At 40.3% G+C, this 13490-nt stretch overlaps 1 protein-coding gene across 1 annotated transcript in view; it reads left to right on the top strand.

Moving 5' to 3' along the window:
* Gabat (4-aminobutyrate aminotransferase) overlaps positions 1–569 on the top strand; it is a 114278-nt gene extending 113709 nt beyond the window's left edge. The window contains exon 10 of the mRNA XM_080282595.1: positions 1–569. This exon is cut by the window's left edge and continues 1214 nt beyond it. The gene's annotated coding sequence lies outside the window, so the exon portion shown is untranslated.
* The last annotated feature ends 12921 nt before the right edge of the window (positions 570–13490 follow it).

The raw sequence follows: 13490 nt of genomic DNA, 5'->3' as shown, positions 1-13490 counted from the left end.
GGAGGGCAACAAACCCCCTCCAGCCAGACCCTTGCCTCCCCCAACATTTCAGAAATCTGTTTACATCTTTATATCGTGTGCGTACTTTGCTTAGCAATGGGCCCCCATATATGAGAGCTTGGCCCTACTTTGGCCCCCATTTTGATGACTGGGCTATGTTACTGTAATGAAGGCTATACCTAACCCCTTCAGTGTGAACTCTGACCTAAATTGAATGAAACTGCTTTATGGAAAAAAAAAAAAAAGGCATCATCAAACTGAATAGTTAACTCTTCAGTGTTCTTGTGCTGTTAACCCCTTCAACCCAGGGATATCACTTTCATTTTTTCTTACTACTGTATTTCCAGTTGACGGTGTTCATCTTAGGATAGGTTTTTTGCACTGGAGGGGTTAAGTATGGGCTTCACTAATCTCTTCAGTACTGGTTGGCTTTCCTTAACTGAGCAAAATAGCTGGTAGCAGCAAAAATAGACTAGAAAAAGATGTCACCAGATGAAAGGGGTTAGCATGCCTCACTATTTTTAGGACCTGAAAGGTCTGAAGATTTCATTTAAAATACAGATGATTTTAGGTTTTATTCTTGTTACCTGCAGACAGTTTTATTTTTAACCCCTGTAGTTAGAACTGTTTCCCCCAAAGCATTATCATTTGAAGATAAGTGCATAAATGCCAGCTGAGGATATAATGCCAACAAAACTCTTTGATTATACAGGCTACCATATCCTAAGGTAACATACTTGTTCAGCTGAATTACATATTTTTATTTTATTTCTACTACCATCAAACCATCCATTATTCAGACCATTATTGACTAAAAAAAAAAAAAAGCTTGATTATACAGGCCACCATACTTTGAGGTAATGTACCCCTTCAGTTGAATTACATATTTTTATTTTATTTCTGCCATCGAGCCATCCATCATTCAGACCAGTATTGCTTCATCAGAGCATAGGAGCCCAGGGCTAGGCTACACAGTCCAGGCATTTCAGGCAAGAACAACAAACTGCTTGCCCCTTAGCTACATTACGTGAGCAGGAAACTACAGCAACCCCTCAGAAGCAGAGCCATGTGGGTCACGTCCATATGGAGAGTTCTTAAAACATTAAACCACAAGGCATCTAAAATGATGTGAGGACACTGAAGTTAATGCACTATTATACACCAGTACACAGCATGAAGGTCCATCCTTGATCTCCCTGCATTCAACACAACTGTTCCGTAAAGGGAAAGTACAGTACTCAAGTGCAGTGGGTGTAAACCATTTAACAGTTTGATTAAACTTAGAGCTCTTGTAAAGAAGAGGTTATTGAAGGCCATATATAACTTCTTCAGCTTGAAGTGGTTCCCAAAAGCTGAGTCAAATCATCTGGTATATGAAGAGCTTAACTGTAAGTTAAGAAGAGGTAGTTAAATTTTATGCTAGTATGAGCTGTGGAAGGTGTTGTTGATGACCAAGGCACTTTCGTAAAATTCAAGTTTATTTTTTGTAAGATTAGAATAATATGATAAGTACGGGAATCATGTGGAATGGTATTTCATTTTATGGAATGGGTTGAGGCAGACTTCATTCCTTAATCCTTTGGCTGCCAAGTTTAATTCAACAGTCATTACAAAATCTTGTCATTTTGTCATGAAAAAAGATATTAATTTTTATTACATTTCTCATCATCATCATCATTATCCGGGCCTCCTATCCAACTTTATGGCAGGGTGAGGACTAGCAATGTCCAGACAGCCCAAATGTACCCAATCCAATGGGCCATGCTTCCATTCACTCGCTATTTTATTCTCATAATAAAACCATGAGAACTTCACTTCTGACATTTATTTCCCATAAAACCAAATGAAGGACAACAAAAAATCTACGTATTTGATATGTAATAATTAGACAAATATTTTTTAAAATACATTTAAATTTTTGAAAAAATGTTTAGAAAATATTTAAAAGGAAGTAAATGTAATGCACAAGTCAAGTTTGTTGCAAAGGTTGAGTATATATGTCTAATATGTGAGGAAAAAATTAAGTTAACAGTCATCTCTGGTCAACAATGGCACTGTTTTTTTGTTTTTTTTCCCCCACCAGAGTTGCCTTTGGCAATCAAAGGGTTAAAAGAGATAATGTTTGACACATAGAAATATTGAGGCTTTTTCCAAAAGATTTGTGCAGCTGTTATGTGTCTGCCCTTTCCTCTCCTCCATCCTTTTTTCCTTCCATCCTCTTCTGTCCTTCTTTCCTTCATTCTTTCCTTGTCCTTTTGCCTATGGGTGACTTTACACTCCCTCTTCTGTCTTTCTTTCCTTCATTCTTTCCTCTTCCTTCTGCCTGTGGGTGACTATACACTGAGTGACAAGCCAAATGGTTTCCTGTACACCAGGAAAACATTTACTACGCCGGATGGTAACCATATATCCAAATTTTGGCGCCTGCTGGTTTAGTGGGTAATTATTGCGCTCCAGTCAGATTAAGTTGGTGAAGGTTTATATCCAAAGGGTGGTTGGGGTCAATTGCTCATGCAATGCCATTTAGGGATGAGTGAGGCTGGTCACTCTCATATTTAATGTCATGACCAGCTGCCTAGCCCCAGGCTCCTATGCTCCTCGTCATGCAGTGTAGGATTGGATGATGAATGAATGAAAAAAAATGAATGATTTTCAAATGAAACAATTACAACTTCTCTAATAATGTGGACTGGTGTCTTGGAATAGTTTAAGTAAGCTTTTCTGATTATGAGGTAATTACTAGAGTATGTTGAAAATACAATGGTCACAGCAAATGATATTTATGTAACACGATGTATCACAACAGCAGCATCCAAGAAAAAACTGCATTTTTTTTTTTTTATTCAAATTATTTTGTCATCATATTAATTAAAAAAAAAAAATAGTAAGCTGATATTCAGTAAAAGTGTAATTTCTTATCATGCTCCTGGGCTGGATGTCTAGCTAAAGTGACTAAATATGTGTAAATCCGAGATCTATCTATCTATCTACCTATAGCCAGATGCCATAATCCTGTAAGGGGTGGCTGTTTGACTTTGAGTTAGTTGTTTTATGGGGAGGGACACCAACCCTTTGGCAACCCATTTGTTGGCATGAAGGAAACATGTATGGGTTGGTTATACTGTTACCATCCAACACTGTAAATGGTTTCCTGACTAACAGGAAACCATTAGGCTTGTTATTCAATGTAAAGCTGCCTGAGAAGGAAAAAAGAGTAATAAAAAGTGATAGGAAAGATGGGAGAAATAGGAAGAGAGGAGAGCAGACACAGAAAGGTGAACGAAGAAGTAGGCAGCACTACATCAAGTGAGTGGATGAGGGTCATCACCATCTACCCCACCCCCCAACACATTAAATTATGAACATGGAAATCTTCAGCATCATTATCAATAGCCTGAGTCAGTCTATTGCAAGAAAAAGGCCTTTGTCATCTTTTTCCACTCTGACCTATTGGCTGTTAGTCTGCTCTATCCAATCAACAAATTGGAATGCACCAGTAATGTCTCTGTGGCAGCTGATAGGCTGCCAACTGCCTTTTTCCCCTGAATATAGTACGCACTAGGTATTTCAGTCATAGCTTCCTGCAGCACTGTATATCATGTGAAAAGTGTAGGCTATTCAGCTTCTGTAACAGTGCTGTTTGTAAGATTATATTAATCTTACTGTATACCTACTCATTTATAGAGACATGTTTTATTTTTCAAAATGATAATTTATATACAATAAATGGGTTTTAAATTAAATAATAAACTTACTACAGTACCAGTATGAAAATGCAAACTACCTGTTCCTGTATTGTACATAAAAAGGACGCAGTATGATAGTGTGATTGTTCCAGCACACTGTCCCAGTTCATCTAAGGATTACCAGTACTGAATATACATTTGAAATATTATATTCTGCCAAAGTAAATACCTTCCATGCTTATTAAAGATACATGTGAAATTTTCTAATGTTACCCTACTGTTTTCAGCATACAAGTACGATACAATAGCACTGTATACTTTAAAAGCACAGTAAAAAGTAGCTTTTCATTACTGAGTGCTACAAAATTTACTGAGTAGCACATTAGCTTTGTATAAGTTATACAGTTACATTTTACAGGATTCTAATATTTCTCTGAAGATTAGGTGATGTATTTATTTTACCATACAATAAATATCCATAATTCTGGTTATTCCCAAGATATAGAACCTACACTGTGTTATATACCACCTTGGCTTTTGCCATTTACAAAATACATATACTTACAAACAAAATTCTTTTATTAAACCATGTGGGTGTGTTAGTTAAGGAGAAAATAGGTGGAATATATAATGAATAATGAGAGTAAGTGAAAGGATAATAGTAGTGAAAATTTTGTTCAGTGGGATGTTCTCTTTTATACTGGTGTATGCTCCACAGGCAGGCTTGGATGAGGTAGAGAAGGATACCATTTGGGATGACTTAATATGTGTAGTAAGAGGTATAGGGGATGATGAGATTGTAGTTTTGAGAGGGAACTAAAATGGTCATGTAGGTGAAGCAGCTCAAGGATATGAAGGAGTACATGGGGGATGTCCATATGGTAAAAGAAATGAGGAAGGGGAAAGGATACTTGTGTTTGGGAAGGCAATGAACATGATTGCATGTAACACACATTTTAGGAATAGGGAGAGTTGATTACATATGAGTCTGGAGGAAATAGCAGCCAGATAGACTATTTCCTGGTCAGGAGAGCTGATAGGAGGTTAGTGAGGTATGTTAAAGTTATAGGGAGCGAGGCATGTGTGCAGCAACACAAGTTATTGATATGTGACATGGTGCTTAAGGAGCGGGTGATGAAAAAGAGGACCTATGCACCCAGGAGGAAAATACGAAAGTTGAAAAACCAAACAGTAAGGGATGCCTTCTATAGCGAGATGATTAAAGTGGTGGCTGAACAGGGAGAAGTTGACAGAAATGTTAACGAACAGAACAACCTCTTGAGAGTTACTGATTCAGTGTGTGCATGGACAAGGCACCCACCAAGACATAAAGTAACTTTTTGGTGGGATGAGGGTGTGGAAGCCACAGTTAAGGAGAAACGAGGGCTTTTCCGGGAATGAAAAAAGGGTGGTAGTGAAGAGGAATACATGGCTCCCAAGCATAGGCCTGGAAAAGAGGTTTACAGGGCAATGTCTGAATCTCAGAGGCTTTTACTTGATAACCTAAACAGTGTGGAAAGGAAGAATATGATATATAAGGGGATAAATCTGATGAGGAGGGAAACCCTTTTCTGTATCCTCCTACTTTCTCTATACTCATTTAAAAGCCAAAGGTGGCTGTTGTGTATATATACGCAACAACTTATTTTGCTCTTGTGTTCCTGAACTCGATTCTTCTGAAATTTTCTACACTCTGGCTTCGGCTTTCCTGTCATTCTCTGACTAAATATATCTAAATATATCCCCTAATTCTACTGACTATCAAAAATTCTTCAACCATCTTACTTCTATGATGGAACACATTCTATCCATTTCTCCTTTCTCTGAAATCTCCATTCTAGGAGATTTCAATGTTCACCACCATCTTTGGCTCTCCTCTCCTTTCACTGATCCACCTGGTGAACAAGCCTACATCTTTTCTATCCTTAATGACCTAGAGAAGCTTGTACAGCACCCTACCCATATCCCAGACCGCCTTGGAGAGAGCTCCAACATACTTGACCTCTTCCCTACAACTAATCCTTCTGCTTACACTGTTAATCTTTTCTCTCCGTTGGGCTCCTCCGATCACAACCCTATCACCTTAACCCGTCCTATCACTCTGGTATGGCCTGTGGACCCTCCAGGGAAACATTGTCTGTGGCATTTTGGAGCCACGGATTGGGAGGCCCTCAGGCAGTACTTCTTTGATTTTCCCTGGAATGATTATTGCTTCCATGGCCAGGAGGCATCTGAGTGTGCCTTGCGCATTATGGAGGTTATTCTCTCGGGCATGGAAGCATACATTCTTTTCTCATATCCCTTGACTAACGCAAGAAAGCCTTGGTTTAATCACGCTTGTTCTAATGCTGTCCACAACAAGGAGAGGGCCTACAAAAGGTACCGGAGCCAACCCACCCCTGAATCACATCATCTTTACGTTTCTGCCTGGAATCATGCTAAGTCTGTTCTTCACTCCGCTAAAAATAATTTCATCCGTACTACATGCTCTCAACTTTCTAACTCGAATTCTTCCCGCTCCTTCTGGCACCTTGCCAAAAACCTTTCTAACAACTTTACCTTATCATCCTTCCCTCCTGTTTTCTACTCTGATGGTTCTGCAGCTATTTCTTCTACTGATAAAGCAGATCTCTTCGCACAGACTTTCTCCTCCAATTCCACCTTAGATGATTCCGGTGCTGTTCCTCCATCACTTCCCCCCTCTGACTTCATCATGGCTGACATTAAAATGTCTTCAGCTGATGTATTTTCTGCCATCACTGGCCTCAATACTAACAAGGCATATGGGCCTGATGGAGTCCCTCCTGTTGTTCTCAAGAACTGTGCTTCTGTGCTTACACCCTGCCTAGGCAAACTCTTTCGCCTTTGTCTGTCAACTTGTACCTTTCCTTCTTGCTGGAAGTTTGCTCTCATTCAGCCAGCCCCAAAGAAGGGTGACCACTCCCAACCCTCCAACTATCGTCCAATTGCTTTAACGTCCTGTATTTCAAAAGTTTTCGAGTCAGTTCTCAATAGAAAAATTTTAAGGCATCTTTCCTATCACAACCTTCTTTCTGTTCGTCAGTACAGGTTCCGTCAGGGACGCTCCACTGGCGATCTTCTCACCTACCTTTCAGACTCCTGGTCATTCTCCTTTCGGGACTTTGGCAAAAGCTTTGCCATTCCACTTGACATCTTGAAGGCTTTCGATCGAGTCTGACATAAATCTTTAATTTCCAAACTGCCCTCTTACGGTTTCTATCCTTCTGTCTGTGCCTTCATCTCTAGCTTCCTTTCTGGTCATTCTATACCCGCCGTTGTAGATGGCCATCGTTCTTCTCCTAGATCTATCAACAGTGGTGTTCCTCAGGGCTCTGTCCTATCACCAACTCTCTTCCTTTTATTCATCAATGACCTAAGCTGTACATCTAATGCTATCCACTCATACGCTGATGAGTCCACCCTTCACCTTTCCATTCGGTTCCCGCAACACCCATCTCAGCAGTTACTTCAACAAACAAGGGATGAAGCTATGGCACACCTAATGTCTGACTTGGCTCGTATCTCTGACTGGGGTAAAAATAATCTGGTTGTTTTTAATGCATCTAAGACTCAGTTCTTACACCTATCAACCCGACAAAATCTTCCACAGGTATACCCACTAATGTTTAATAATATTCAGCTTAATCCTGCATCATCCTTGAACATGCTTGGGGTTTCATTTACTCGGGACTTATCTTGGAAAGATCATATTACATCTCTTGTAAAATCTACTTCCAAGAGATTGGGTGTGCTAAGCCGTCTCCATTCTTTCTTTACCCCTGCACAATTGTTGACTCTATACAGGGGTTTTATCTGCCCCTGTGTGGAGTACATCTCTCATACATGGGGAGGCTCCCCACATATAGCTCTTCTCAATAGGGTGGAGTCAAAGGCTTTTCATCTCATTAACTCTCCTCCTCTTACTGACTCCAACCTCTGTCTCTTCGCCGCACTGTTGCATCTCTATCTCTTTTCTATCGCTACTTCAATGGTCACTGCTCCTCTGAACTGTCTGCATGCATTCCTCCACCTCTACGACAGGCGCATAGCACACATCTAGCAGCAAACTCTCATCCCTTTTCTGTCTAACTCTCTAATGCAAGAGTTAACCATTACTCCCAGTCCTTCATTTATGCAACAGGTCAACTCTGGAACTGTCTCCCTCTGTCTGTATTTCCTGCTGCCTATGATCTCCAGTCTTTCAAACGCAGTGTGTCCAGGCATCTCGAAATGATCGGATCTTGAATTTGGCTCTCTATTGTATTTTGTTTTTCTCTTGGAAGGAACTGTTATTGCGGGCTCATGGCCTTTGGTTCCTTCTTCCTCGCATAAAAAAAAAAAAAAAAATCATAGGTGAGCAGTGTGTGAAGAATGATGAAGGAAAGGTAGTGATGAACATTGGGAATATTAAGGACGCCTGGAGAAAGCGTTACAACCGGTTGTTGAATGATGAGTTTGACTGGGACAGGATAGGTTTGGAGCCAGCAGATCCAGTATTTGGCCCTTGGCCTTTGATTGACATTGCTCCTGTGAGCAGGGCAATAGGAAGGATGTTGGTGGGGAAGGTAGCAGGTGTGTCTGGGTTGACTGTTGAAATCTTTAAAGCCTCCGGAGATATAGGAGTTGGGTTAGTCAATGACGATAAATACGATTATACCCTACGATTGTGTTGTTCCAGATGATTGGCTGAAGAATGTAACTGTAAATATGTACATGGGGATGGGTGATGCCCTTGAAAGAGGAAATTATAGAGGCATAAAGCTTTTGGACAAGATAATGAAGGTACCGGTAATGGACAGAGTTCTGGAAGGTATGATTAGAAAAAGGGTGAATATTGATGAGATGCAGTTTGGGTTTATGCCAGGCAAAGGGACCACTGATGCCATATTCATTGTTCAACAACTTCAGGCAAAATATACAGGTATAACCCGGTTTAATGATGCAGTTGATGTATCTCGGGGTAAGTTTAACACATTAAGTGTAGGACTGTGTTTTTGAGCCTTGGGATTCCCCCACAACCTAGTACTAAACCCACCCAAATAAGTCCAAACACAAGTTGCTAGCTTACCTAAACCCCCAAATAGCTTTAAAATGAGCTAAGCTAAGCCTAAAAGCATTTATAACTCACCTAAACCCAAAAATAAAATTTGAAAATCGTCATATATAAGTCTCTGAAAAAATCAAGCTTAGTAAACTGTACCCCAAAATGACAATGTTAACCCCACCAATGACTACATCACATTAATCTAAGTCTAAAAACTGTTAATAAATCAACCTAAACACAAAATTTAAATATAAAATATTATCAAAAAGTTAAAACAATATCAAAACCCATCATTAAACTGGGGTTTGGCCATCATTCAGTCGGGTAAGGTGGTACCGTACTTCTACCCCTATCGCTCTGCCCTTCGTGGGGTATTGTAACTCTGGGTCTGCCTGTATAGGAAAGACAAGGGGTCTGTACTTTGTTTTAGTTGATTTGGAGAAGGCCTTTGACAGAGTCCCTAGAGAGGTGGTGAAGTGTGCAATTAGAAAGCTTGGGATCGAGCAGTGGCTGGTTAGGGTGGTTATGGCTATTGTCACATGTGTAGTCACCAAGTGGAGTGGAGATGGAGCAGAGTGGAGTTGATCAGAAGTGAAGACAAAGTAGGGAGATAACACAAAGGACCAAGAACATTAAATCATATTTGAGAGTCTGAGTTCACCAGTCTAGACTTCCTTACCTGTTTGGTCACTCCCGAGTTGGAGAATATCATTTACCTCGTTATTTTTCACTATTTACACAAGCCATGAGAAAGGCCTTTGTTTCACTCAAGGAAGCACTTAAGATCACTAAATCATTTTTGTTTTTCTGTTTCTGGGCAGAATAAAATTAAATGTTTTTCCTGTACTGTGAAGGAACAACTTTGTCCTTGACCAGTGGGTGTGACATAGAACGTGGGAGGAGCAAATGTTTTCAAGTGACTGACCAGCTCTGCCTTCTTAACGACTCTTAATTGGATAAGAGTTAGGATGTGTTAGCTTGTAATTGGTAGCTCATGCCATCTGTATGAGTAATAGGCTGGATATTATACATAAGACAGTACATTGGCTTGTTAAGTCTATGAAGGCAAAGTAAAGCTCTTACATAAACTTGAGGAACTAAAGAGAAAGACAGACAATTTCACACATTTTATTACCAGACACATTACTGCAGATACACTTTCACTCTGATTACAAAATACACTGTTTGTGCACCATTTCTCCTTTTGGTTAACCTCTCCATATCATACCAGTGTGTGGATTATATTACCAATGAGTTCTCCTTATTCCTCAAGCTGCGAGTACTTAGCTTCCATTTACTGTAACTTGGTAAGGTAAGAGAAATAATTTATTCTTTTAGATTTGTATAATGAAGCCTATGTGAATTCTCTTTTGATGTGCAAACCTGATTTTGTTTTTGTGTGTATGTTACAAAGTAAAGTAATGTAAGTTAGTTTAGTTAGTTTTCTAGTGAACTTCACCTTACCCCTTTTGGCAATTGATCAAAGGTTAAGAGTGCACTGTTTGTACAGTACTCATAACACTATGTATGTGGGTGCTCGCACCCAAAGGTTGGGGTGAATGGAGATTTGAGTAATGAGTTTTCTGTGAATGTTTATGTAAATCAGGGGTCAGCCTTGAGTCCCTTGTTTATCATGGCACTTGAAGCCCTCTCATATGATTTGAGAAATGGACTTCCGTGAGAGATGTTGTATGCTGATGATATGGTGTTGACTGCAAAGAATGAAAGGGAGGTGGAGGAAGGATTTAGGAAGTGGAGAGATGGTATGAGGAACAAGGGCTTAAGAGTAAATGCAGATAAAACAAAAGTGAGGAAGGATTTAGGAAGTGGAGAGATGGTATGAGGCACAAGGGCTTAAGAGTAAATGCAGATAAAACAAAAGTGAGGAAGGATTTAGGAAGTGGAGAGATGGTATGAGGCACAAGGGCTTAAGAGTAAATGCAGATTATAAAAAAGTGATGGTATCTAGGGTTGGTGGTGATACTGTTAGAGGGAGAGTGGCCATATACAATTTGCCACAAGTGTGTGGACAGTAATTCCATCTTGTGTGGTGTTTATGATAAGTGGGCGCATACGATATGTACGGTAGTGCTATTAACCCTTTAACCGCGGGCATTGTTTTGCCCCGACTCCGACTAGCCTCTCCCGCCGGGGTTCCAGCCAAATGTAAACAAACCTTTAAACCTCAATAACTCTGCACAGAATAAAGCTAGAGCAAAAAATAAGGTACCATTAGAAAGTACTAACCTTCAGCTTTGCAGTGATGTAGGTTTCATGACTTTATGGACTTTCACTGGACGGGCAGTGCCGTTAAAGTGAGCGATGTAAAATCGCTATTTTTCGCCCCACACACCAGTACCAAATGCCAACCACTCTCTGATAATAGTACAGTACTATAAACATATATGAACACTGCACATACGATAAACACCCACTCTGTGTTCACTGAGGTAGGTAAAAGGCACTACGTCACTGCGGCATCACACGCTCACTGACGTTTGGTTAGCGGCGATGTTTTCATTATTTCTAACTTCTATTACTATTTTACATATAATCTGGGCAATATACATTATATTTACACTGCACTTATTACTATATTGCGTCACTGTCGCATCACAGAATTACAGCAGTGCCGCAGATTTTCTTATTACCATATCACTTATATACTGGCCATATTTTCATAATTTTCTAGGTAAAATATCTCTTATTACTATATTATACAATTATTGGTAAAGCACGTCACTGTCGCATCACAGAATCACAGCAGTGCCGCAGATTTTCTTATTACCATATCACTTATTATACTGGTCAATATTTACATTGTTTTCTAGACAAAATATCTCTTATTACTACATTATCCCTTATACAATTATTGGTAAAGCACGTCACTGTCGCATCACTGTATATCACTGTCACTGTCAGTATTTAGGGGAGCGCAGTGATAGTTCGGCCAGGAGGATGGTTCGGCCACTAGCCTTCCTGAATAATGTAGGGGACCTAGATCATTGAGATTTCACATGAAGTTGCGTGATCTTGCCGACAAATGGCACATGTGTTTTTGTTTTGGTTGGCCGGGAAACAGCATCATCAGGTTAGATTTTATGATTTTTCATGACCCCTATGTACTTTTTCGGTGATCCAACGTAAGCAGTAGCTCCATTAATACTTCAGGGTTGTTATCCATATATAGTGCAAATATCATTTATTGTCTATAGGTGACGTGAGAGTAGATAACACTCGAACAGCTTATGAACTCTGGGTTTCGGGGCGCCATGTGTACATCTTTATACATGGGGGATGATTCGGCCACTTGAAGTGAGGGATGGTTCGGCAGGGTTGCAAGGTGGCCAAACCTTCTCTCATAATTATCTAATGATTTATTTTCTTTATTTAACAATTTTTTTCTATCTATCTATCTATCTATATATACCTAGGCTGCTTCCCCCAAGGAAAGGGAGGTAGCCGAGACAGGACGACACACTCCCCATTTACTCATCCATTCAAACACATTCATTCGCATCTTAGCCCCAAAGGGAAGAACGGACAGATCCTCACCGCACCACACCGCACAAAGGTCAACTGCGCAATGCAATCAGTGACATCTGCAGCAGGGCCCGACAGCAGAGCTGGTTTACCCCTGCCACATCATAACAGACTCATCCCCTTACCTTTTTTCTATAAAATTACATGTTCTCTCTCTCTCTCTCTCTCTCTCTCTCTCTCTACTTTCCCTCAGAAATTGATGAAGCTTCTGTTTCAAGAACCGCTATAATTGGAGTATTACCTGAACCAGTTTCACAAAGCACGAAGGGAAGGCAAAGGTATTACAACTTTGGATTTTTGTTTCATTGGATTTAAAATGCGTTAAGAGTAAACAGCTTTCATTTGACTCGGATATTTTCTTTCACAAAATTATAGTTTTATTTTATCTGAGATAGGCAAGAGTAGAGTCATTTAATTTCATTATAAGGAGATTGTTTGTTCCTTGTTTCATTAAAAGGAGATTGTTTAGGTTAAAATAAATCCAATAAATCATGTCAGCACAGATGAAAATTTGATTATTAATTTTCCTACTGTATTTAATTCCTTAATTGAGCCCCAGAGGCAAGTGGCCAAATCATCCCACATGGTGGCCGAACCATCCAACGCCAGTGGCCGAATCATCCACACCATGAGGGATGGTTCGGCCATTTTGGAGACCTTAAGAGTTTGGATTACTGCCAAGAAATGACGTAAGTTTAAGAACTGACAATAGGACACAAAAGAGCCAAAAGATGTGGCTTCCTCTTGGAATAAGCAGATTTTAAGAATTTCTTAAACTTTATTTATTATGATTTTTTTTCGAAAAAGTGGCCGAATCATCACCGCCCTCCCCTACTCAGAGAGTGGTACTCGGCAAAGCACGGAGTCACACACAGAGCGACTTGGCATTCCTTGCACTGGTGTATGCTCATTTTTCTCGCCCGAGGCCTCCGTGTGGTGTTATGACACACTCTGCAGCGGCCCTGTGACAACCTGCCGCCTGCGGTGAGAGGCAATTTCACAAGCTGGTGCCGGCTTATGTAATTGCGGCACTCAAAACGGTCAGGTTGTGTGTCAGAGAGTGTCGCCTCGGGACCAATGCCGTCACCTGACCAAATCTTGCAAGCAGCTGCTGCATGACAGTCTTGGAGAACTGTCTCAGGGTTGGTTGCCTTATGCCCCCGACTTGTGTCTTGTAGAGGAGGAAGGCGTTGAGC

Source organism: Coenobita brevimanus, chromosome 94 (assembly GCF_032717465.1).
Source record: "Coenobita brevimanus isolate Jiangsu-jjx chromosome 94, ASM3271746v2, whole genome shotgun sequence".
NCBI lineage: Eukaryota > Metazoa > Arthropoda > Malacostraca > Decapoda > Coenobitidae > Coenobita > Coenobita brevimanus.
This window is presented reverse-complemented; position numbering and strand designations above follow the sequence as displayed.